Source organism: Oncorhynchus gorbuscha, linkage group LG02, assembly GCF_021184085.1.
Source record: "Oncorhynchus gorbuscha isolate QuinsamMale2020 ecotype Even-year linkage group LG02, OgorEven_v1.0, whole genome shotgun sequence".
Lineage (NCBI taxonomy): Eukaryota > Metazoa > Chordata > Actinopteri > Salmoniformes > Salmonidae > Oncorhynchus > Oncorhynchus gorbuscha.
In genome coordinates, this window is record NC_060174.1 from 49,292,618 (window position 1) to 49,320,005 (window position 27,388).

The following is a 27,388-nucleotide window of genomic DNA, read 5'->3' on the forward strand; positions in this document are numbered from 1 at the left end:
AGCAGTCCAAAACCAAAACCCACCAAAACAGGTGGAAATTTCAGGTGGTATTTTCAAACAGCTCTTACACTAAAGGGCATTATCATAATTTCACAATATTATTTCAACCTTGTAGTGTGGAAATGTATATAAAACACAAGAAAATCAGGTTTTTGACAGCACTGGGCCTTTAATATAAAGGAGAAAAGATGAATCTGTATGATAAGATCAAGCACCCATATATGAAGTAAAGTCAACATAGCAGCCTACTGGGGGGGCAACATATGAGACGGAAAGAAAATGCCATGCACAAAACTAAATTGACTCTCGCTAGGACCTGGAGGAGTGCTGGTGGGTGTTCCAGAAGTGACAGAAAGGAGAACGAGCACGGAAGTCAAATATCTGGTAGGTGAAATGAATGTAGGCTGCAGTTGAGTGAGAACGAAGGATTTTAAGGGGAATCGAAAGTATCAAAGAGAAGGAAATTGGTTATATTTTCCCCTGTTTTAGTAGTAGGAGATTGGCGTGGTTTGCTTTCAAGGCACATTGAGAGCTAGTGCACGCGTGAATCTTGGCTGGCTAGCTAGTTAGCTAACGTGACATAATCCGTGCAGTGATGAGCTCGCGAGGTTGGTTTATTTCAAACATGTGGCACAAATATATGAAATAACTATTTATATGTATTTGTAATAAACTGTCATGCTTTTGTCCCGAAGCTGTCATCGGTATTCAAAAGTATGTTACACACATGTTGTATACGGTGCTGCAGACCAAGACAGGGCACATTGTTTACCATCGGAGCGTTTAACGTTACCCACCTACACAAATGAAAGGCAATTATGCATTTTATTATATTTTCACAATCAAATCCAAATAGCACGTGATGGCAATGTTGTTGTGGTCACTACTCAATGAATGCCATTCCTAGTTTCCCATGACAACAACATTGAATAGTGTACTTGTTTTTTTTCCTGATAAGGTCAACGTGATCAATTTCATTATATAAAAAAACCAAGGTACTCTAAATACTAAATGCCCTTATTGCAGTAGTGTAGCATAAAAAACGCACCAGTGGTGAGTGAACATCTAGCCGATTAAATTCAACTCCACGATTTATGATGGACTAGTGCGGTGACTAGTGTGGGCAGACTGGAGTTCCGAATCAAATCCCATTGTGTTGGTCGCATACACATATTCAGTAGATAAATTGCCGGTGTAGCGAAATGGTTGTGTGCCTAGCTTCAGCCGTGCACTAATATGTAACAATACACACAAATCTAAAAAGTAAAAAATATAGAAATATTAGGATGAGCAATGTCCGGAGTGTGTGTGTATCTACAGAATTGATAGACAATCTGAAGAGTAGCATACAGTGCCTTCGGGAAAGTATTCAGACACCTCGACTTTTTATACATTTTGTTATGTTACAGCCTTATTCTAAAATTGATAATTAAAAAAAAAAACTCAACCATCTACACAATACCCCATAATGATAAAGCAAAACAGTTTTTTTGAATTTTTGGCAAATTTATATATAAAAAAAAAAAAAAAACTTATTTACATATGTATTCAGGCCCTTTACTATGAGACTCGAAATTCAACTCCGGTGCATCCTGTTTCCATTGATCATCATTGAGATGTTTCTACAACTTGATTGGAGTCCACCTGTGGTAAATTCAATTGATTGGACATGATTTGGAAAGGCACACACTTGTCTATGAGGTGCCATAGTTGACAGCGCATGTCAGAGCAAAAAACAAGCCATGAAGTTGAAGGAATTGTCCGTAGAGCTCTGAGACAGGATTGTGTCGAGGCACAGATCTGGGGAATGGTACCAAAAAAATTCTGCAGCATTGAAGGTCTCCAAGAACACAATGGCCTCCATCATTCTTAAATTGGAAGAAGTTTGAAACCACAAGACTCTCCCTAGAGCTGGCCGCCCGGCCAAATTGAGCAATCTGGGGAGAAGGGCCAGAACTCAATGGTCACTCTGACAGAGCTCTGGAGTTCCTCTGTGGAGATGGGAGAACCTTCCAGAAGGACAACCATCTCTGCTGCACTCCACCAATCAGGCCTTTATAGTTGACCGGCCAGATGGAAACCACTCCTCAGTAAAAGGCACATGACAGTCCACTTGGAGTTTGCCAAAAGGCACCTAAATAATCTCAGACCATGAGAAACAAGATTCTCTGGTCTGATGAAACCAAGATTAAACTATTTGACCTGAATACCAAGCATCACATCTGGAGGAAACCTGGCACCATCCCTACGGCGAAGCATGGTGGTGGCAGCATCATCCTGTGGGAATGTTTTTCAGAGGCAGAGACTGGCGGACTAGTCAGGATCGAGGCAAAGATAAAGTATAGAGAGATCCTTGATGAAAACTTGCTCCAGAGTGCTCAGGACCTCAGACTTGGGCGAAGGTTCACCTTCCAACAGGACAACGACGCTAAGCACACAGGCAAAACAACACAGGAGTGTCTTCGGGACAAGTCTCTGAATGTCCTTGAGTGGCCCAGCCAGAGCCCGGACCTGAACCTGAACTCTCAAAATACAGGTGTGCCAAGCTTGTAGAGTCAAACCCAAGAAGACTTGAGGCTGTAATCGCTGCCAAAGTTTTCTTCAATGCAGTACTGAGTAAATGGTCTGAATACTTATGTAAATTTTATTTTAATTTGTAAATGTTGAATACGTTTGGCATTATGGGGTATTGTGTGTAGATGTAGGGACAAAAAATGTATATAATACATTTTAGAATAAGGCTGTAACGTAACAATATGAAAAAGTGAAGGGGTCTGAATACTTTCCGAAGGCACTATGTACAGCAATAGTTAAATAGGATAGGCCTTGACTAGAATACAGTGTATATATATATATATATATATATATATATATATGAAGTGGGTAAAACAGTATGTGACATTATTAAAGTGACCAGTGTTCCATAACTATGTACATAGGGCAGCAGCCTCTATGGTGCATGTTAGAGTTAATTGGGTGGTAGCCGGCTAGTGACAGTGACTAAAGTTCGAGGCAGGGTACTGGGCGGAGGCAGGCGAGTGGTGACTATTTAACAGTCTTGGTCCCTGCTTTGATGCACCTGTACTCACCTCGCTTTTTGGATTGTAGCGGGCTGAACCGGTCTTGGTATGGTGTTCTTTGGATGCAACTCAGGTGGCTGAGGTCCTTGATAATCATCTAGGCCTTCCAACATCATAATTACACACAACATTGTTCTGTGTAATTGGTGGCTATTCTTTGGGTGCTACAATCAGTCGTTTTTGATTAAAAACGTAATTTTATGTGACATCGGAGATCCAGTCTGCCCACACTACATTTACATTTACATTTAAGTCATTTAGCAGACGCTCTTATCCAGAGCGACTTACAAATTGGTGCATTCACCTTATGACATCCAGTGGAACAGCCACTTTACAATAGTGCATCTAAATATTTTAAGGGGGGGTGAGAAGGATTACTTTATCCTATCCTAGGTATTCCTTAAAGAGGTGGGGTTTCAGGTGTCTCCGGAAGGTGGTGATTGACTCCGCTGTCCTGGCGTCGTGAGGGAGTTTGTTCCACCATTGGGGAGCCAGAGCAGCGAACAGTTTTGACTGGGCTGAGCGGGAACTGTACTTCCTCAGTGGTAGGGAGGCGAGCAGGCCAGAGGTGGATGAACGCAGTGCCCTTATTTGGGTATAGGGCCTGATCAGAGCCTGGAGGTACTGAGGTGCCGTTCCCCTCACAGCTCCGTAGGCAAGCACCATGGTCTTGTAGCGGATGCGAGCTTCAACTGGAAGCCAGTGGAGAGAGCGGAGGAGCGGGGTGACGTGAGAGAACTTGGGAAGGTTGAACACTAGACGGGCTGCGGCGTTCTGGATGAGTTGTAGGGGTTTAATGGCACAGGCAGGGAGCCCAGCCAACAGCGAGTTGCAGTAATCCAGACGGGAGATGACAAGTGCCTGGATTAGGACCTGCGCCGCTTCCTGTGTGAGGCAGGGTCGTACTCTGCGGATGTTGTAGAGCATGAACCTACAGGAATGGGCCACCGCCTTGATGTTAGTTGAGAACGACAGGGTGTTGTCCAGGATCACGCCAAGGTTCTTAGCGCTCTGGGAGGAGGACACAATGGAGTTGTCAACCGTGATGGCGAGATCATGGAACGGGCAGTCCTTCCCCGGGAGGAAGAGCAGCTCCGTCTTGCCGAAGTTCAGCTTGAGGTGGTGATCCGTCATCCACACTGATATGTCTGCCAGACATGCAGAGATGCGATTCGCCACCTGGTCATCAGAAGGGGAATAGGAGAAGATTAATTGTGTGTCGTCTGCATAGCAATGATAGGAGAGACCATGTGAGGTTATGACAGAGCCAAGTGACTTGGTGTATAGCGAGAATAGGAGAGGGCCTAGAACAGAGCCCTGGGGGACACCAGTGGTGAGAGCGCGTGGTGAGGAGACAGATTCTCGCCACGCCACCTGGTAGGAGCGACCTGTCAGGTAGGACGCAATCCAAGCGTGGGCCGCGCCGGAGATGCCCAACTCAGAGAGGTTGGAGAGGAGGATCTGATGGTTCACAGTATCGAAGGCAGCCGATAGGTCTAGAAGGATGAGAGCAGAGGAGAGAGAGTTAGCTTTAGCGGTGCGGAGCGCCTCCGTGATACAGAGAAGAGAAGTCTCAGTTGAATGACTAGTCTTGAAACCTGACTGATTTGGATCAAGAAGGTCATTCTGAGAGAGATTAGCGGGAGAGCTGACCAAGGACGGCACGTTGAAGAGTTTTGGAGAGAAAAGAAAGAAGGGATACTGGTCTGTAGTTGTTGACATCGGAGGGATCGAGTGTAGGTTTTTTCAGAAGGGGTGCAACTCTCGCTCTCTTGAAGACGGAAGGGACGTAGCCAGCGGTCAGGGATAAGTTGATGAGCGAGGTGAGGTAAGGGAGAAGGTCTCCGGAAATGGTCTGGAGAAGAGAGGAGGGGATAGGGTCGAGCGGGCAGGTTGTTGGGCGGCCGGCCGTCACGAGACGCGAGATTTCATCTGGAGAGAGAGGGGAGAAAGTCTAGCCACACTAGTCTCCGCTCAACTCCATTGTAAATCGTTGAGTTTTTAGTCGGCTAGTAAACATCATGCAATGATAAAGTGGGCTAATTCACAAGAAAGTATTTATGTGCCTGGCCCCTGCAGCAAACAATCAGATTGTTTTCTCTGGCATTATTTCCCTGCTGCATCAATAATGACTGAGGGTACATTTGTGACCGACCGTCTCGATTCGGTCTTACATTGGATAAAAGTAGTAACTCAGAGCTTGAAAATGGTATATCATACACTACAGTTGAGGAACAATTGGAAAGTAATTCTGATTTTGAAAGTTGATAAACTTGTAACCCCACTTTTGAGAAAATGGCCTTGAATGTTTCGGTACACCTACTGGAGAGCTCTTCGTTGTCTACATCTATTCAGCATCGTTTACACCTTCTTAAGCCTTAGCCCCACCCATCTCTTTAAGGATTCACATGTGAGGCCATGTGGTAAACACGCTACATCAAATAAAATCTATGTTTATTTGTCACATGCACAGGATACAGAAGGTACTTTATGTTACAGTGAAGTGGTTACTTGCATAGTAGCAATATCATAAACAGAAAGTGTCCAGATAAATATTTGATCATTATTAGATGACGCTTACCCGATACACTTGTCTAAATTGATGGGTCATGTGAAGGAAATGCTATAACCCCCCACCCCCTACCACGTCTAGCTAAGTGGATGGGTCACTATTGTCTAGACATGTACAAGTTCATGAAATACAATAGATGGCCGTAATCATCCCCAGACACACATGGCTAATTTGATGGGTCATGTAATAATCTGGCCAAAGTGGTCTTTTGTTTAGACATGTAGCTAGCTAGATAAACAATAAACCGGCATAATCCCAACTCATACTACTACCAATACAACATGAATCATAGCTGTAGTAGGAATCTACAGGTAGCTAAAGCTAACAAACTAGGTTCAATGTTAGCTAGCTAACATTAGGCTATAATTAGCAATGCAAATGGTTTTGGATTCAAATAATATTACTACACAGATCATACACATAATGTTAGCTAGCGAGGCAGCAAACTAACGTCTGCTAGCTATCTAACAGTAAGCTTTAATTTGGAGTAAAAATGACTTTCTCACAACTTGAAACTTCTATCTGAAAGTGTAGCTCGACTCTTACCTGTATACAGTGGGGCAAAAAAGTATTTAGTCAGCCCCCAATTGTGCAAGTACTCCCACTTAAAAAGATGAGAGAGGCCTGTAATTTTCATCATAGGTACACTTCAACTATGACAGACAAAATGAGAAAATAAAATCCAGAAAATCACATTGTAGGATTTTTAATGAATTTATTTGCAAATTATGGTGGAAAATAAGTATTTGGTCACCTACAAACAAGCAAGATTTCTGGCTCTCACAGACCTGTAACTTCTTCTTTAAGAGGCTCCTCTGTCCTCCACTCGTTACCTGTATTAATGACACCTGTTTGAACTTGTTATCAGTATAAAAGACACCTGTCCACAACCTCAAACAGTCACACTCCAAACTCCACTATGGCCAAGACCAAAGAGCTGTCAAAGGACACCAGAAACAAAATTGTAGACCAGCACCAGGCTGGGAAGACTGAATCTGCAATAGGTAAGCAGCTTGGTTTGAAGAAATCAACTGTGGGAGCAATTATTAGGAAATGGAAGACATACAAGAACACTGATAATCTCCCTCGATCTGGGGCTCTACGCAAGATCTCACCCCGTGGGGTCAAAATGATCACAAGAACGGTGAGCAGAAATCCCAGAACCACACGGGGGGGACCTAGTGAATGACCTGCAGAGAGCTGGGACCAAAGTAACAAAGCCTACCATCAGTAACACACTACGCTGCCAGGGACTCAAATCCTGCAGTGCCAGACGTGTCCCCCTGCTTAAGCCAGTACATGTCCAGGCCCGTCTGAAGTTTGCAAGAGAGCATTTGGATGATCTAGAAGAAGATTGGGAGAATTTCATATGGTCAGATGAAACCAAAATATAACTTTTTGGTAAAAACTCAACTTGTGGTGTTTGGAGGACAAAGAATGCTGAGTTGCATCCAGAGAACACCATACCTACTGTGAAGCATGGGGGTGGAAACATCATGCTTTGGGGCTGTTTTTCTGGAAAGGGACCAGGACGACTGATCCGTCTAAAGGAAAGAATGAATGGGGCCATGTATCGTGAGATTTTGAGTGAAAACCTCCTTCCATCAGCAAGGACATTGAAGATGAAACGTGGCTGGGTCTTTCAGCATGACAATGATCTCAAACACACCGTCCGGGCAACGAAGGAGTGGCTTTGTAAGAACCATTTCAAAGTCCTGGAGTGGCCTAGCCAGTCTCCAGATCTCAAGCCCATAGAAAATCTTTGGAGGGAGTTGAAAGTCCGTGTTGCCCAGCAACAGCCCCAAAACATCACTGCTCTAGAGGAGATCTGCATGGAGCAATGGGCCAAAATACCAGCAACAGTGTGTGAACCTTGTGAAGAGTTACAGAAAACGTTTGACCTCTATCATTGCCAACAAAGGGTATATAACAAAGTATTGATAAACTTTTGTTATTGACCAAATACTTATTTTCCACCCTAATTTGCAAATAAATTCATAAAAAATCCTACAATGTGATTTTCTGTATTTTTTGTTGTTGTTGTCATAGTTGAAGTGTACCTATGATGAAAATTACAGTCCTCATCTTTTTAAGTGGGAGAACTTGCATAATTGGTGGCTGACTAAATACTTTTTTGCCCCACTGTACATGTTGGAACACTTCATGGCAGACTGGAACAATTTGTTTGTAGTTACATCTTGTTTGGCCAGCGCTGTGTCCAGTCGCTCTGCATCACACTGACCTTGGTGTGTGCAGAAAGTAGCCCATCAGTTTTTCCAACTGATCTATCTAAAGCGTCTGTTCAATTTAGGGCATTAATATTGAGAAAAGTAGCAAAACATTTGTAGTTCTCGATTGCTAACGTTATATCTTTCAAAAACAGCGTGATAGAAAGGACTGTCAACACATACTGAACTGCTCACGTTCTAGACCGACGCATGCTACATGGCAGACCAATCCAAACTCTTCTCCCAGCATGTCCAGCCCATCTATTATCTCAGCCAATCATGGCGAGTAGGAAGGTTCCTGCCTTTTTCTGTGGCTAAACCAACTAGGCTCGTAATTTAACAATTTTCTTCATATTTATGAATGGAATACAAGGTTGTTATTAAAGCACATGAAAGTTCACATGTTGCAAAAAACACATTTTTATAAAAATAAAAATAAATTTACGTTCAAATGCCGCTCCTGTGAAGTAGTAACGTGCGACAGACACCTAGTTTCCTAAAACGAGTCACATTTGATTTATTCTACACTTTTGAGTGGTATTTACAGTATTATGTCTAAAAAATAAGTAGGCTATACCCTTCATAGTGATTAGCCTACATTTGGCACTGACCTCAAACTCCCCATTGAATGCCCAAGGTATCAGAAGCTGGGATTTGTTGTAATGCTCATTCCAGGTGCAGGCAGACAGTGAGTCTGATGTTCTGCTTGAGGACAAATCCCATTTGTGGGCCTGGGCAGTACCCATGATCTCAATTAATCACCTTAGTTTTGGCTGACCTACCATGGTCCTGCCCTACATCACACCAGGCTGCTCGGTGTCTGGAGGAGATGAATAAACAGTGATTAGGGTAAAGGGATTAGTCGGTGTACAACTTATTTTATACAACCGTTTGAAGACTATACCACTGAAGACTATACCACCACCCAGCCTAACTACTCAAACTAGATTGTAATACAGTATATGAATCACAAATGAAAAAAAGATTGTCTGCTTTGCTGTGCTATATATTTAATCATTCTCCCCTTCTTCGGGGACCGATACATACATCTGCCATGCACCATTTCACACAGCTTGCTGTGTGGACTGGCCACATGGACCCTGCCTGCTGAGCAGAGCGATAGTGGTAGTCACAGACGGAGGCAGTGAGGTGCTACTTCTCCATCTGCGGGGGACTCTTGTCTTTAATTAAGCACTCATCAGGAAAAGTCTATCTACTGCTCGCTGGCTGGCTCTCAGTGGTGTGCTGTCTCTCTCTCTCTCTGGGGTCTCATGGAAAAAAAGGGTCTCTCATATTGATAATGGGATTCTCTAATTGGTGCTTTAGTCCTGTAGTTGGTGAAAAGATGGAGAGAGAAATAGTTGGTGTTTTTGAGCAAACTGGACAAAGTTGACTTGTTTGTTGCTTGTTATGAGGCTGTTTCTTTCGGTGTAGTCCATGCAGAGTCTGAACCCATTGAACCTTTCAGGACTGGTGAGATGGGCTAACTGACGACAGGCCTGGTTATGGTGAGATTTGCATGGCAAGCTCTCAGACCAATGTTTTGCTTCCTTTAGGCTATATGGGCGGCAGGTAGCTTAGTGGTTAAGAGCATCGGGCCAGTAGCTTAGCGGTTGAGTGTTGGGCCAGTAACTGAAAGATGCCATTCTGCCCTTGAGCAAGGCAGTTAACCCCCAACAACAACTGCTCCCCGATGACGTCGGTTCAGGCAGGCTCCCCGCACCTCTCTGATTCAGAGGTTGGGTTAAATGCGGAAGACACATTTCGATTGAATGCATTCAGTTGTGCAACATACTAGGTATTCCCTTTCCCCTTACTAGCTAGGCGCCTAGCTCTGTTGCCCTCACTCCCCCACATGACAATGGTGATTATTGATTTCAAATGTGTTGCTGTCTGAAGCTCTGAATGTTGCTTCAGGGGTCTTAAACATCTAGAAAAATACTGTCTTCATAGCCGATTTACCAAATAGTTACCGTTTTTATTTTTCGGAATTTTAGTATTTTTGTAAGCCATTACATTTGGAACTTTGGGATCCCAGAGACATGCTAATACCTATGATTACAGTGCTCTAGTAATGGGTCAGTGGTCTGCTTGTTACATCTATGTATCTATGTGCTTTGCTTTATCTTGGCCAGGTCGCAATTGTAAATGAGAACTTGTTCTCAACTTGCCTACCTGGTTAAATAAAGGTGAAATAAATAAATAAATCAAATGTATCTTCATCTGTGTATTCACGAGTGTTCTCTTGATGAAACTGCTTGAGCCTTAGCTAAAACAAACCAGAGACGAGCAGTGATTGTAGCCCTACGTGTGTTAGAGGTCATCTGTTTATGCTGTGCTCCAAAAGTTTACTTTTCCCAGTGCAACATACTGTAGGCATGGCTTCGTGAGAGAGCAGCTGGTACTTGGCTCGATTGTTTTGCTTCCAGGTAGGCTACTGACTTCATCTCTCGCATCAGTGTTTGTTTGCTGATATTCCTGTAGCCTAAATGTCATCCAAAGAAATGATCAATCATTGAGGTTATTTGACCTTACAGCATTCATTACCTACATTTCATTGATTCTGACATTTGATCCATTGCTCAGTATTATGCATGGTCTTGACATGGTAAAGCCTTGGTTGGTACCCTGCCCTTTTCTCCAGTTCATTCTGTTGCCACAGCCGAGCTATGGCTTTTTTTCAAGGTCTAATCAAGCCCCTTCTCCGGGTCATGGGTTTTGTGGGGATTGGAGTGCTCCCCCGTAAAGCTGGGGAGAAATGCTGCGACGGCAGAACTGCAGAGAGTTTGGGGGGAAAGCTAGTGACGTCTGGCTGTAATCAGTATCCCTCGGTGCCTTAGTGTATCATCCCTGGTGGATTTATTGGTCTGAAATGCCTTTCCTGTGTGAACATTACTCATTGGCTGATATGATACACGGAACCCTGGAAATCCAATTGTAGCAAAATAGAACTCATCATTTGATGTCGGGTAGAGACAATGGGGAAGACACAGCAACAACGCATCTACTTTCTCATGCATCTGAAATGCGTTTGTTGTGTGTGCGCCCAATGATTTTTATGGTTAAATTCGTTCCAAACCGTAAAATGATGTGACCAACGGAATATACTGCGCATGGAACAGAAATGTTACAAAAATAGCTTTTAATTTTTTTTTAATGAGATAATAGCGAGCCTATCATCTCATATTATTGAACATGCAACTACTGTAGCCTGGTTGCCATCTCTGTTCAGCTGTTACATTCCACTCATTTAAAATGACAGTAGTGGCAAGAAGTGGAATGTTAGCTGTCGTCTGGGGACCAGTCTTTTTAACTATGTAATGAAGCAGCAGGGGTTTGAACCAAAATAATTTTCCAATCGTTTCATTCTGAACAGAGCCATTTTTGTTGTTGTTGTTCCACTGTTCCAACTAGCAAATTACAGTTCTGAACCCGTTCGAACGGTTTATATCGTTCCTTTCTAAACCTCTGAAATTGGCACTTAAATTTTTTTTTTTTTTTAGCTCTACACTAAAGTACTTCACCAATGGATAGAGCAGCTTGCTATGGAGTGGGCAAGTGTAGTGTAAGATGCAACAAAAACTTTGCGGGTGAAGAGAGAATGCTGGGCATGAAGAGTTGGGCATCTTGTTGTTATAACATGCATTATCTGAACAAAGCCCACAGAATTATACAGAATTATTACAAATTTAAAGAATAAATAAATCGGCTTTTTTTGGGTTCTCCAATAATCGGTATCGGCGTTGAAAAATAATCCGTCAACCTCTACTGGAAACGGCTGATTTATTTATGGCCCATTATCAGCAACCATCACTCCTGTGTTCCAATGGCATACTGTATTAGCTAATCCAAGTTGATAATTTTCAAAGGCTAATTGATCATTAGAAAACCCTTTTGCAATTATGTTAGCACAGCTGAAAACTGTGGTGCTGATTTAAAGAAACAATACAACTGGCCTTCTTTAGACTAGCTGAGTATCTGGAGCATCAGCAGTTGTGCATTCGATTACAGGCTCAAAATGGGCAGAAACAAAGAACTTTCTTCTGAAACTCGTCAGTCTATTCTTGTTCTGAGAAAGGAAAGCTGTTCCATGTGAGAAATTGCCAAGAAACTGAAGATCTTGCACAACGCTGTGTACTACTCCCTTCACAGAACAGTGCAAACTGTCTCTAACCAGAATAGAAAGAGGAGTGGGAGGCCCAGTGCACAACTGAGCAAGAGGACAACTACATTAGAGTGTCTAGTTTGAGAAACAGACGCCTCACAAGTCCTCAACTGGCAGGTTCTTTAAATAGTACCCGCAAAACAACAATCTCAACGTCAACAGTGAAGAGGTGACTTCGGGATGCTGGCCTTCTTGGCAGAGTTGCAAAGAAAAAGCCAAATCTCAGACTAGCCAATAAAAGAAAAGATGGGCAAAAGAACACAGACACTGGATAGAGGAAGATTGGAAAAAAGTTTTATGGACAGACAAATTTTAGTTTGTGTTCTGATCACAAAGAAGAACATTTGGAAGATGCAGAAAAAATGAAAAGATGCTGGAGATTGACGCCATCTGTCAAGCATGGTGGAGGTGATGTGGTCTGGGGGTGCTTTGGTGGTGGTAAAGTGGGAGATGTGTACAGTTTAAAAGGGATCTTGAAGAAGGAAGGCTATCACTCCATTTTGCAACGCCATACCACACCCTGTGGACTGCGCTTAATTGGAGCCAATTTGCTCCTACAACAAGACAATGACCCAAAGCACAGCTCCAAACTATGCATTAACTATTTAGGGAAGAAGCAGTCAGCTGGTATTCTGTATATAATGGAGTGGCCAACACAGTCACCGGATCTCAACCCTATTGAGCTGTTGTGGGAGCAGCTTGACCACATGGTACGTAAGAAGTGCCCATCAAGCCAATCCAACTTGTGGGAAGTGCTTCAGGAAGCGGGGGATGAAATCCCTTCAAATTACCTCAACAAATTGACAACTAGAATGTCAAAAGGTCTGCAAGGCTGTAATTGCTGCAAATGGAGGATTCTTTGACAAAAGCAAAGTTTGAAGGACAATTATTATTTAAATTAAAAATCATTATTATTTATAACCTTGTTAACATCTTGACTATATTTCCTAATTATCTTGCAACTCATTTCATGTATTTTGTTCATGGATAACAAGTACATTTCTAAGTGACCACAAAACCTTTGAACGGTAGTGTACATGGAACACTGGTCACTTTAATAATAGAACACTTTTCACTTTAATAATGTTTACATACTGTTTTATAGGGCTGACCTCATTTACTCAACCGGTCGATTGTTTGGTCGATTGGCTGTTTGACCAAGATTTTCTTTAGTCGAGCAGTGGAAAAATATCTATAAAAAAATAAATATATGGCACACGAGACACCTGATTCATGCCTCTCTGATTGGACTAATCCATTGCGGAGGCTGCGGAGATGGCACACCAGTATCACCAGTAGTACATTTGAAAGTTAATTACCATCATTTGTAATCTACAATGTTTGTTTGGTTACGGTAATTTCTGTTAATGCATTCAATATTATATTAATATGGGGGCGCTGGTGAGCAGCAACTTGTGAAGACACGTTTTCTCCGTGCTACTGTCTAGGGAGAACAATGAACTATTAATACTTGACCAACACCTTTCCTACCGTGTTAATTTTGTAACATTTAATTAGGAATCAAACCCAACTCACTTTTTTCCTGACATTTGTGGTGGAAATGACCAGATTATGTTATAATGCTATTATTGCATCAAACGGTTAGTTTATGCAACAGAATAAAGGGTTGGTAGAAGGCTCACCTGTGTGTGTTCTACTGAGGATGGGCCTCTGGGAGATAACACTGACAGGAGATTTACCATGTCTTTTGGGTGATAAAACCTAAAGAGGCCGCATTCCAGAGCATGAGTTAATGTTTCTGTTCTATATGGTACCAGGGAGAGAGAACTGTTTTTACAGCAGATACAGTCTGCTGTGAATTATAAGTATCTTTCATACAAATCTTAACCTTTTGTCTCGGGGGTCTCAACGAATCATCTGAGGGTGATTCGTCGACCAGCCATCATTATCGTAGAGGACTCAATCGATTCACTTTATATGTGTGCGTTGTATCGACCTGCTCCCTATTAATAAGTGATTCAATATTTAGTTTAGCTCTGACTTGTGTTATAAATGGGTCTTTCTTCATTTGATAGTAAAGAAATTAACCACCACATATTTTTGGCCTTTTCATTGTAAAATGTCAAAACAACGACCACGAGTCACAAATGAGCAGGCCTCTACTAAAGCCTCGGGCTCACCGGATAATGACATGGACTCTGATCCTCCCCGACCTAGCCAAGGTAATGGCGGCTATCATTAAGTCTGAACAGACGTGCTGGCTAAACTTGGCGAAACAGGACACCCATCTGAATAGCCTGGAAAGTGGCGCAAATACTTAAACCAACAAAGTGGTGACACTGAAAAAGTATCGTCAGTCATGTAGAAGAGGTCAGCCTTCAACAAGGTGAGGGGGCTCCTACATCACTGTCTGGACACCAAGTTCGGTGTTTTCTACCCAGCAGTGCTGAAGAACACTACTCCCTCCGGCAAGCAGAAGACATTCGTGGACCCAACAAGGGCTAAAGAATACATCGTCGCACACCTACAGCCACAGGAGAATAGGCGATATACGACTAACTAGTCATTTTAGGCCCATACTCTGCCCCTGACCCTAAACTAGCCATGCTAATGCGATTAAGGACCAACTAGTGAACTCCTTTCGTGATTAGAAACGTGCCTCCACCCTGCTGCCAAAAAAGGACAATTATTCTTCCAGTAACTTAACGTTATGAACAATGATGTGAGAATATGTCATCATATACATACCAAGGACAATATAGTTTGAATCGTATTTTATTTATAGTACATGTAACAATGAGCTTTTACCAACTAGCTGCGGCTGGGCAGTCCCGGTGCTAGGTGGCACGGTAGAATTAGCCTAGCCACGTATACTTCCTTTTTTATATATGCACATTGCATAAGATCCATGAGAGAACTGAGGTGGTTCCTTCCAGAATTCTTTCCCTACATTTAAACTTGATTATGTTGGTCCTGGATAGATCTCTACTGAGGTTCAGTTTAACACGGGAGTATTTTGCTCTAGTCTAGGAGAGGTAGATATGCAGCCTTCCAACAGGGGGAAGGCCAGCATTGGGGTCCAAGCTTTTCTTCTGGGTATATTTTGTTTTTAGCTGTTTTTTTTGCTTTTTAAAATATTTTTACACTGGCCATGTGATTGTACTAACATTCTTTTCTAAGTTGGGGGCTCCCTAGTGGTGCAGCGGTCTAAGGCACTGCATCTCAATGCTAGAGCCGTCACTCCAGACACCCTGATTCGTATCCAGGCTGTATCACAACCGGCCGTGATTGAGAGTCCCATAGGGTGGCGCAAAATTGTCCCAGCGTCGTCCGGGTTTGGCCGTTGTTTGCCATCATTATAAATAAAATAAAAATGTATTAACTGACTTGCCTAGTTAAATAAATGTTAAATAAAGAAAAGCTTTAAAAATGATTGATTCACATACTCCAGGCTCCACCTGCTTTATCAGCTGGAACTTAAAAGGAATTAACCATGTGGTCAAGCATAGCAGAGTTTATGCTCATCTTAAGTCTTTAAGTCCGGACATTGTTTTTCTCCAAGAAACCCATCTCCGGTAGCGACCATGATAAACTAAAGAGAGGATGGGTCGACCAAATATTTCACTCCAACTGTGGTGCTGAGGCCAGAGGGGCAGCCAGGAGCCAGGAGCAAACCCACTGCTAAACAGTATTCCTTTTATCTCCAGTCCACCACTCGTACTCTAGGATTGACTTTTTCCTGCCGGACAATAGAATTCTAATAGCCAATATCACAGCATCATTATCTCAGACCATAGCCCTGTCCTGCTAGATATCCGCTTTCCGGGCAGTACTGCGTCACAACGTGTGACGACTTGACCCACTACTACTATCCTGGAATTCCTGTAAAAAATACACATTTTTATACATATCAACCGCAACCCTGACATGTCTCACTCTACTGCGTGGGAGTCGTTAAAAGCATATCTAAGGGGCCAAATTATTTCATACACAGCCTATGACGATAAACAGTGCACAAAACGCTTATGGGAGCCATCTCAACTCATTCTAAATGTGGACAACAGGTATGCCTCTTCTCTGACTCCTGAACTCTACAAAGAGAGACTGCTACACCAATCGGAATTTGACAATCTTACCACTAAACAAACGGAGCAGCTTCTGTTTAAGTCGAGTCAGACATTTTATGTACAGAGAGAGAAGGCTGGCAAGTTGTTATCTCACAAGCTTCGACAATCTGCTGCTAGAGGCACCGTACCTGAAGTCTGTGTTGCTTCTGATTTTAACTTCTACCAATCCCAAAGAAATCAACAATCAATTTAAGCAATTCCACTCTGCTCTTTGCTCTTCCTGACACATCTCAGATGCATTTCTAGACCATCTGGACATCCCCTGTCTCAATTAAAATCAACCAATTAATACGGATGCCTGAATAAGTGATGATGAAGCTACTCTGGCAATCCAGTCCATGCAGAGCGATAAAGCCCCTGGGCCTGATGGCTTCCCTATTGAATTTGATAAACATTCTCTTCTAAACTATTCCCTATCCTCAGCTCAATGTACAATGAAACGTTTTCTAGTCAGAAACGGCCCCAGACACTTACCCAGGCGACTATTTTGATTTTGCTTAAAAAGGACAAGAATCCCCTAGACTGTGGCTCATACAGCCCTATAAGCCTTTGTGCTGCGATTTGATCAAATTCTCACTAATGTCCTCTCATGCCGTTTAGAGACAGTGATGCCTCATAATTAACTCTAACCAAACCAGATTTATCTCAGGTAGGCAATTTTTCTATAATATGCGGCGGCTATGTAATGTTCTTTATTCTGCCCAATCAAACTCCACAGCCAGAGGTCGTCATATCTCTTGATGCTGAGAAGGCTTTCGACTGGGTTGAGTGGGAATGTCTATTTACAATACTAGAGATTTGGCTTTGACCCGTCATTCCTTTCCTAGATTAAGAATTTGTACTCGTCCCCCAGTGGCTTCTGTTTGCAACTACAGTGTTACCTCCAGCTACTTCCCTCTCCACAGGGGGGCCAGGCAGAGTTGCTGTTTATCCCCTTTCCTATTTGATATGGCCATTGAGTCTCTTCCCATTTCATTAGCAGGTCGCATTAATTCTGTTGATGACTGTACTACCTAGGTTGTTGTACTTAATCCCACTTTTTTTGCCAAAGTCGATGTTCAAACAACTGGACAGCTAGATTTCCAACTTCATTTGGAATAAGTCAAATCCACGAATGAGAAGGGTATATTTAGAGAGACCTAAGCCCGCAGGCTGACTGGGCCTTCCCAATTTTTTACACTGCTACTGGCCAACAAATATATCTAAATGTGTTTTTTGGGTTTCTACATTTGAAAACTAGGATGGTCCAATTTAAGCCACCATGGAGTTAGTCAAGCCTTCCAACTTATCCTGTCTCGCTCTTGTGCTCCCCACTGCCCATGAACCTAGGCATCCATGTTCTGAATCCCATTGTCAAGAACTCCCTTAAAATCTGGTTCCAATTCCGAAAACAATTTGGCCTTAAACAAGCAAGCTGCTTCTTTTTATTACATTTTCTAAATAAATGCTGGCCTTCGAGGCAGAGTTCCTCTGTCCAGTGTCTGTTCCAGTCTGAGATACGGCTTTTTCTTTGCAACACTGCCTAGAAGGCCAGCATCCCGGAGTCGCCTCTTCACTGTTGACGCTGAGACTGGTGTTTTGTGGGTACTATTTAATGAAGCTGCCAGTTGAGGACTTGTGAGGTGTCTGTTTCTCAAACTAGACACACTTGCTCAGTTGTGCACCGGGGCCTCCCACTCCTCTTTCTATTCTGGTTAGAGACAGTTTGCACTGTTCTGTGAAGGGAGTAGTCCACAGTGTTGTACTAGATCTTCAGTTTCTTGGCAATTTCTCGCATGGAATAGCCTTCATTTCTCAGAACAAGAATAGATTGACAAGTTTCAGAAGAAAGTTCTTTGTTTCTGGACATTTTGAGCTTGTAATTGAACCCACAAATGCCGATGCTCCAGATACTCAGCTAGTCTAAAGATGGAGTGTTATTGCTTCTTTAATCAGACCAACAGTTTTCAGCTGTGATAACATAATTGCAAAAGGGTTTTCTAATGATCAATTAGCCTTTTTTAAATGATAAACTTGGATTAGCTAACACAGTATGCCATTGGAACACAGAAGTGATGGTTGCTGATAATGTATGCCTATGTAGATATTCCATTAAAATAATCTGCCATTTCCAGCTACAATAGTCATTTACAACATCATAACAATGTCTACACTGTATTTCTGAACAATTCATGTTATTTTACCGGACAAAATACTTACACTACTTTTGAACGGTAGTGTAAGTATTCAGACCCTTTACTCAGTACTTTGTTGAAGCACCTTTGGCAGCGATTACAGCCTTGCGTCTTCTTGGGTATGACGCTACAAGCTTGGCACATCTATATTTAGGGAGTTTCTCCCTTCTCTGGTCACAGATGCATAAAAAAAGGTAGGGGTACAGTATGGATCAGAAAACCAGTCAGTATCTGGTGTGACCACCATTTGCTTCATCTCCTTTGCATAGAGTTGATCAGGATGTTGAATATGGCCTGTGGAATGTTGTGCCACTCCTCTTCAATGGCTGTTTGAAGTTGCTTGATATTGTCGGGAAATGAAACACGCTGTCGTACATGTTGATCCAGACCATACCAAACATGCTCAATGGGTGACATGTATGGTGAGTATGCAGGCCATGGAGGAACTGGGACATTTTCAGCTTCTAGGAATTGTGTATAGATCCTTGCGACCTGAGGTTGTGCATTATCATGCCAAAACATTAAGTTATGGCGGTGGATGAATGGCACGACAATGGGCCTCAGGATCTCGTCACGGTATCTCTGTGCATTCCAATTTGCCATCGATAAAATGCAATTGTGTTCGTCGTCCGCAGCTTATGCCTGCCCATACCATAACCTCTGTTCAGAACGCTAACATCAGCAAACCGCTCGCCCCACAAACTGTTGCCACAAAGTTGGAAGCACAGAATCGTCTAGAATGTTACTGTATGCTGTAGCGTTAAGATTTCCCTTCACTGAAACTAAGAGGCCCATGAAGGCCATTATACTGTCAATGTTTGTCTATGGAGATTGCATGACTGTGTGACCGATTTTATACACCTGTCAGCAATCATAACTGGCATGCAGATCGGTAGAAATGGTTGGATAAATTGTAAGCATTCCCAAACGTAAAACTCAAGCGCCAACTATGGTCTTTACTGTAACACCCATTAAAGAAATTGTGCAAGTGCGTGCACACACAGGTTCCATAGTTGTCCCCCCTGTGAGATTGAATGTCGCCGGCCCTGGGTTTCATGTGGCAGAGGTGAACATCTCCGTTAGAAACTTAGAAAGAGGGGAAATCTAAATATGCAACAACTAGGATGGGTTGTTAACAGGACTAGGATAATGCTTTTAGACAATGAAAGATAAGTTGATATAAAAACCAGTAGAACAGGAGAGAACATTCTGAAGAACTTTATCGGTTTCTAGCTTAGCTGTTGTTAGCTGCTGCGTGCTGCTCCACTCGGTCTCTCTCTCAGCTCCACTGCAGCCTGCATCTGTGAGTTGCCTAGCAATGAGTCTCCACTCTGGCTTTTCATAGCTCACTCTGACTAGAGACAGAGCCATCATTAGTTGATGTTATGCAGGCTACTTTCTAACTTCATAAACTCACTATACATTACTGTTTTGGGCAAAATAATAATTCTGGTTTTATGACTGACGAGAACTGTTTAATTCTGACACCAGTTTAATTCCATGAAAGTATGTTTGCATACTATAGACTGATAAGCATGACCTTTTACATGTATTATTGGCGGCTAACTGACTAACGGTTAACTATTAACATCCCTAAGCTGAACAGAACAGTATGCCAGTGGAAGGGGGGGGGGGCAGTAGCAGGTGGTCAGGACTATGGTTTGTGACTACTACGATTTCCCATTGTCGACAATTCAATTGCAGTAATTCCGTTACAGATTTTTACCGAATTGGTAACAGAATTACGAGTTTTAATCACTTAATCATTTGTAAATAAACTTGAGATCAGTAAAAGAAACTACAACTAACTACCTTGACTTGTTACTTCTGTGAACGTTCATTATCCTCCCTCCTCATGAGGGATAGAAATGAGAAAATATCTATGTGGGTTTTTGGTAAAGGAATTACCAGGCACAAGGAAATGTTTCTTTAAAAAGTACAGACTGCAAATAATTTCTCCAAAACTGAACATAAGTGTTGATATTAGTTGGCATTATTGTGTTTTGATGTATTTCTATTGTAATCCTTTTTTTTGTGTGTGTATTTTACCCCCTTTTTCTCGTCTCATCGCTGCAACTCCCCAATGGCCTTGGGAGGCGAAGGTCGAGTCATGCTCTGAAACATGACCCGCCTAACTGCACTTCTTAACACTTGCTCGCTTAACCCGTAAGCCAGCCGCAGCAATGCATTGGAGGAAAGAATGTTCAACTGACGACTGAGGTTAGCTTGCAGGCACCCGGCCCACCACAAGGAGGCGCTAGAGCGCGATAAACCAATTAAAGCCCTCCCGGGCTCCTCCTGGGCCAATTGTGCACCGCCCTATGCGACTCTCGATCACGGCCAGTTGTGATACAGCTCGGGATCGAACCATGGTCTTTAGTGACGCCTTAGAACGCTGTGCCACTCGGGAGGCCCTAATACCTTTGAATACTTTTTCTGGTAGATGTTGTCTAAGACCCATTTTCCATCTATTTGACCAGAAATCAAAGACTTAGCTTATTCCAAATTTTTGGGATGGAAAATGGTTGAAAAATGTATATATGCCTTAATTAAAAAAAATAATTGACTCTTAGCTTTCATTTGACGCTCAATTTGACATTCGCTTCACATGTTGGTGCTCATGGGTCCTTTTACATTGGAACTTTCCATCATTTTGTGTATTTTTCAAAGAGTATGCGACACCAATAGAAACTCTGTTTTCATAAGGCTTAGGCCTATGCTAGTTCCAATCTTAGTTCCAATGTATTTTTGGAAATGTTCAGACATGGACTTCATAAACGGATTACTTGGGTAGCTACACTGTCATGACTTTGTAACAACTACAGTCCATTGTCTTTTTCAGCAACAAAATCTCAGATGCCCGCTTTTACAGAGCAGCACAATAGAATAACGTCACCAGATAAATGCTTGTATATGATAACCTGTCTAGTGTATTGCCACAGCTCGTTACAGAGCTTGCTGCTGCACATTTGGGTATTGACATGAATACAAATGCTCAAAGAGGGATGTAGTAGTGCGTTAACTCGTTTGTCACCGTGTCGGCAGTATTAATGCATTTGCCTCAAGACTTGATGAAGGCGTTTTCCCTCAGTGGAGCTCACTTTTTAATGTGCTTGAGTGCAGTTGTCAAATCACAGTAAACAATGCCACGCTAAGGCACTCTGTGCACGATTGATAGGCCGACAGATAATACTGTAAAGGAAGATGTTTCGGGCCAGTGGCAGAAAATGCAAAACCTATGGTAGAAAAGAACCAGGAGAGGTGAGGTTTAGGGTGGTTGGTCATGGCTCAGTGTGGGGAGGAAAAGTTAATTCCTCATGCATTAGCCTGTGTGCACTCACACACACACACACATGCTCACACACACATGCTCACACATACACACACACACATACACACACACACATGCTCACACACACATGCTCACACACACATGCTCACACACACATGCACACACACACATGCACACACATGCACACACGCACACACACACACACACACACACACACACACACACACACACACACACACACACACACACACACACACACACACACACACACACACACACACACACACACACACACACACACACACACACACACACACACACACACACACACACACACACGCAGTGTGTTACCTTGACATAGCATCAGCCAACTCCGGTACCTCGGGCTATACCTCAAGCTCTATAACCTCTGTCTCACCTTTCTTATTCTCTTTCTTTGATACTGCATTCACACTCTCTCCTCGCTCTGTAGTCTTGTCATGGCTGAATGGAGAAAACATATGGGGAAATTTACATTGAGAAACTAGACTTTTGGTTCCCAGATACCGGGTAATGTGGTGGTAATAGTATCCTAATGGGTTTACAGATCTATACTGTTTTACTGTATTGTCTAGTAGTGATGAGTGGAAAACATCTATGCAGTTACATATCGCATTATTAAAATTATATATTTTTTGCTACTGAAGGTAGTGTTAGCTAGAGACAGTCGGCTGTACCTGTGCCAAAACTGTTCTCCATCTTATTTTTAAATAGTGAGCCAACATATTTATCTCCCTGACTGATCAAAACTCATTTACTCATGCTCTCTCTCTCTGCAGCAGACATAAAGTGAGCAATATACAGTTGAAGTCGGAGGTTTACATACACTTAGGTTGGAGTCTTTAAAACTTATTTTTCAACCACTCCACAAATTTCTTGTTAACAAACTTTAGTTTTGGCAGTCGGTTAGAACATCTACTTTGTGAATGACACAAAAAAAAAATATATTGTTTACAGACAGATTATTTCACTTATAATTGACTGAATCACAATTCCAGTGGGTCATTAGTTTACATACACTAAGTTGACTGTGCCTTTAAACAGCTTGGGAAATTCCAGAAAAGGATGTCATGGCTTTAGGAGCTTCTTATAGGCTAATTGACATAATTTGAGTCAATTGGCGGTGTACCTGTGGATGTATTTCAAGGCCTACCTTCAAACTCAGTGCCTCTTTGATTGACATCATGGGAAAATCAAAAGAAATCAGCCAAGACATCAGAATTTTTTTTGTAGATTTCCACAAATCGGATTCATCCTTGAGAGCAATTTCCAAATGCCTGAAGATACCATGTTCATCTGTACAAACAGTAGTACGCACATATAAACACCTTTGACCATGCAGCCGTCATATCGCTCAGGAAGGAGACATGTTCTTTGGTGTTGAAAGAGCAAATCAATCCCAGGACAACAGCAAATGACCTTGTGAAGATGCTGTAGGAAACCCGTACAAAAGTATCTACATCCACAGTAAAACGAGTCCAATATCAACATAACCTGAAAGGTCGCTCAGCAAGGAAGAAACCACTGCTCCAAAACCGCCATAAAGCCAGACTACGGTTTGCAAGATCGTACTTTTTGGAGAAATGTCCTCTGGTCTGATGAAACAAAAATAGAACTGTTGGCCATAATAACCATCGTTAAGTTTGGAGGAAAAAGGGGGAGGCTTGCAAGCCAAAAAACACCATCCCATCCGTGAAGCACGGGGGTGGCAGCATCATGTTGTGGGGGTGCTTTGCTGCAGGAGGGACTGGTGCACTTCATAAAATAGATGGCATCATGAGGTAGGAAAATTAAGTGGATATATTGAAGCAACACCTCAAGACATCAGTCAGGAAGTTAAAGCTCGGTCGCAAATGGGTCTTCCAAATGGCCAATGACTCCAAGCATACTTCCAAAGTTGAGGCAAAATGGCTTAAGGACAACAAAGTCAAGGTATTGGAGTGCCTATCACAAAGCCCTGACCTTATCCTATAGAAAATGTGTGGACAGAAGTGAAAAAGGGTGCGTGAGCAAGGAGGCCTACAAACCTGACTCAGTTACACCAGCTCTGTCTGGAGGAATGGGTCAAATTCACCCAACTTATCATAGGAAGATTGTGGAAGGCTTTCAGAACGTTTGACCTAAGTTAAAAAATTTAAAGGCAATGCTACCAAATACTTATTGAGTGTATGTAAACTTCTGACCCACTGGAAATGTGATGGAAGAAATAAAAGCTGATATAAATAATTCTCTCTACTATTATTCTGACATTTCACATTGTTTAAAAAGTGGTGATCCTAACTGACCTAAGACAGGTAAGTTTTACTAGGATTAAATATCAGGAATTGTGAAAAACTGAGTTTAAATGTATTTGGCTAAGGTGTATGTAAACTTCTGACTTCAACTGCATTTGGAACATCAAATTGCAAATAAAATCACATTATCGAATCACAATACATATAGAATCGTGAGAATTGCAATACATATATTGCATTGGCACCTAAGTATCGTGATAGTTTCATGAGGTCAATGGCAATTCCCAGCCCTATTGGCTAGAGATTGATATGAATCAATGAAAGGCTGTCAGTTACCATGAACACAACTCTGCAAGAAGTCAGCACAGGAGGAAAGCCAGCCTAATGCAGCACAGCTGCTCTGTGCCACCCTCACACCTCACTGAAGCGCTCTGTAGGCCTTATGCGATTCAATTTGTTTTGATATGGATTATGTACTCTATTAATGTGCAGGAATGGCAATATGTTCATGTCAGGATGGATTGTTATGCTACAATGGATTTTCTGCCAACCATGCTGGAGTGCCTCTCCCTCTAGCACATGGTAACTGATGTCTTACAATATCCTATGGTGGGTTCGGAAAATAGATTACTGTGTTTAATAGGGCGTAAAAAATATATATACAGGGGCGCGGAAATCGTTCATTTGTTAAGGGTAGATGATGTTGGGCTCTGTGCTATGTGGGCAGGCTACATAATGTGTGTAGGCTACACACCCACTGGGCACCCCACGTCATTTCATTGTGGGAATTGGGTACTTTTTTTGCTCATCCATATATTTATAGATTCTTATTCCATTCCTTACTTAGATTTGTGTGTATTAGGTATTTGTTGTGGAATTGTTAGATATTACTTGATAGATATTGCTGCACTGTCGGAACTAGAAGCACAAATCTTTTGCTACACTCGCAATAACTTCTGCTAACCATGTGTGTGTGTGACCAATTTAAAATTTCATTTGTTATTTGGTTGATCGATGAGATTACAACCTGTTATCACCTAGTCCAAAAAACTACCAACACGTTGTTGAATTCAAAATGTGTTATCACTATGCTTTCAACCATCTAAAAGTACAACCAAATTCCAATAGAAAATCAACGTCTGATTTTTGGTTTAGATGTCACCTACATTTGAAGTCGGAAGTTCACATACACTTAGGTTGGCGTCATTAAAACTTGTTTTTCAACCACTCCACAAATTGCTTGTTAAAATATAGTTCTGGCAAGTCGGTTCGGACATCTACTTTGTGATTGACACAAGTCATTTTTCAAAACATTATTTGCAGACATATTATTTCATAATTCACCATATCACAATTCCAGTGGGTCAGAAGTTTACATACACTAAGTTGACTGTGTCTTTAAACAGCTTTGGAAATTCCAGAAAAGGATTTCATGATTCAGAAGCTTCTGATAGGCTAATTGACATCAATTGAGTCAATTGGAGGTGTACCTGTGGATGTATTTCAAGACCAACCTTCAACCTCTGTGCTTCTTTGCTTGACATCATTGGAAAATCAAAAGAAATCAGCCAAGACCTCAGAGAAATAATTGTAGACCTCCACAAGTCTGGTTAATCCTTGGGAGCAATTTTCAAACGCCTAAAGGTACCACGTTCATCTGTACAAACAATAGTACGCAAGTATAAACACCATGGGACCACGCAGCCTTCATACCACTCAGGAAGGAGACGTGTTCTGTCTCCTAGAGATGAACGTACTCTGGTGCGAAAGGTGTAAATCAATCCCAGAACAACAGCAAAAGACCTTGTGAAGATACAAAAGTATCTATAGCCACAGTAAAATGAGTCCTATATTGACATAACCTGAAAGGCCACTCAGCAAGGCAGAAGCCACTGCTCCAAAACCGCAATAAAAAGGCCAGACTACAGTTTGCAATTGCACATGGGGACAAAGATTGTACTTTTTGGAGAAATGTCCTCTGGTCTGATGAAACAAAAATAGAACTGTTTAGCCATAATGACCATCGTTATGTTTGGAGGAAACGGGGAGGCTTGCAAGCCGAATAACACCATTCCAAACATGAAGCATGTAGGTGGCAGCATCATGTTGTGGGGGTGCTTTGCTGCAGGAGGGTCTGGTGCACTTTACAAAATAGATGGCATCATGAAGGATTGAAAATGATATGGATATATTGAAGCAACATCTCAAGACATCAGTCAGGAAGTTTAAGCTTGGTCGCAAATGGGTCTTCCAAGTGGACATAGAACCCAAGCGTACTTCCAAAGTTGAGGCAAAATGGCTTAAGGTCAACAAAGTCAAGGTATTGGAGTGGCCATCACAAAGCCCTGACCTCAATCCCATAGAAAATGTGTGGGCGGAACTGAAAAAGCTTGTGCAGGCAAGGAGGCCTACAAACCTGACTCAGTTACACCAACTCTGTCAGGAGGAATGGGCCAAAATTCACCCAACTTATTGTGGGAAGCTTGTGGAAGGTTACCCAAAACGTTTGACCCAAGTTAAATCATTTAAAGTCAATGCTACCAAATACTAATCGAGTGTATGTAAACTTCTGACCCACTGGGAATGTGATGAAAAAAATAAAAGCTGAAATGAACGATTCTCTCTACTATTATTCAGACATTTCACATTCTTAAAATAAAGTGGTGATCCTAACTGACCTAAGACAGAAATGTTTTACTAGGATTAAATGTCAGGAATGGTGAAAAACTTAGTTTAAATGTATTTGGCTAAGGTGTATGTAAACTTCCAACTCAACTGTAAATGAGTCACTGTCCGGTTAACTGTCTAAAAGAACACAAGTTCAAATGGGAAAACAATGTCAGATACGGTTTTATCTGTACACCAACTTAATTACATTATCACTGTGCTTCAGCTAATAGCACAACCAAATGACCTGGATTGCAGTTGAGATTACATTAAAGTACATGGTGCAAGTGGTCAATGCCTCTGCAGATTATTATAGCATTTGTGAAGAATTCCACAGACCTGCGACCATTGCATGTTATCGTGAACATGCATGCTTTCTATGATTACATAAGAATACATTTGTTACAGTAACCTCAATGTGGCCATGATGTGTAACTCATTTTAAGGTCAAATAAATACTGTAACATTAGTTTGTAAGATAGCCTTAAAGGACAGGCTCACCCATTTCTGAATGTTATATTGTTTTTGTGCATCTCTGAGTGATGTTACTTGCTGATGTTGTCTTTGGTATTATTGTGTATACCTACATTTGCTAGCTAGCCAGCCCATAGAGATAGCATTGCATTGTGGGTTTGTAGATGTCTTAAGCTACTACAGATATTCGGAACAATTTTCCATGTTTATTATAACGCCAAAATGAAACATTTGTTTGCAAAAATATTGTAAATGAAAGGAATGAGTGGTTTTGGGTTTTATTATTTTTATTATTGTTTATTGTAGACTATTTACTGTATTACAAAGGTAATATTGAGTTTGGTTGTATTTGTTTGACAACACAACTAAATATCA

General features: G+C 41.9%; 1 protein-coding gene across 1 annotated transcript in view; it reads left to right on the forward strand.

The window, feature by feature from the left end:
• The first annotated feature begins 235 nt into the window (after positions 1–235).
• Positions 236–27,388, forward strand: part of LOC124003716 (mitochondrial inner membrane protease subunit 2-like) — a 150,558-nt gene continuing 123,405 nt past the window's right edge. The window contains exon 1 of the mRNA XM_046312264.1: positions 236–384. The gene's annotated coding sequence lies outside the window, so the exon portion shown is untranslated. The remainder of the gene's footprint in view (positions 385–27,388) is intronic.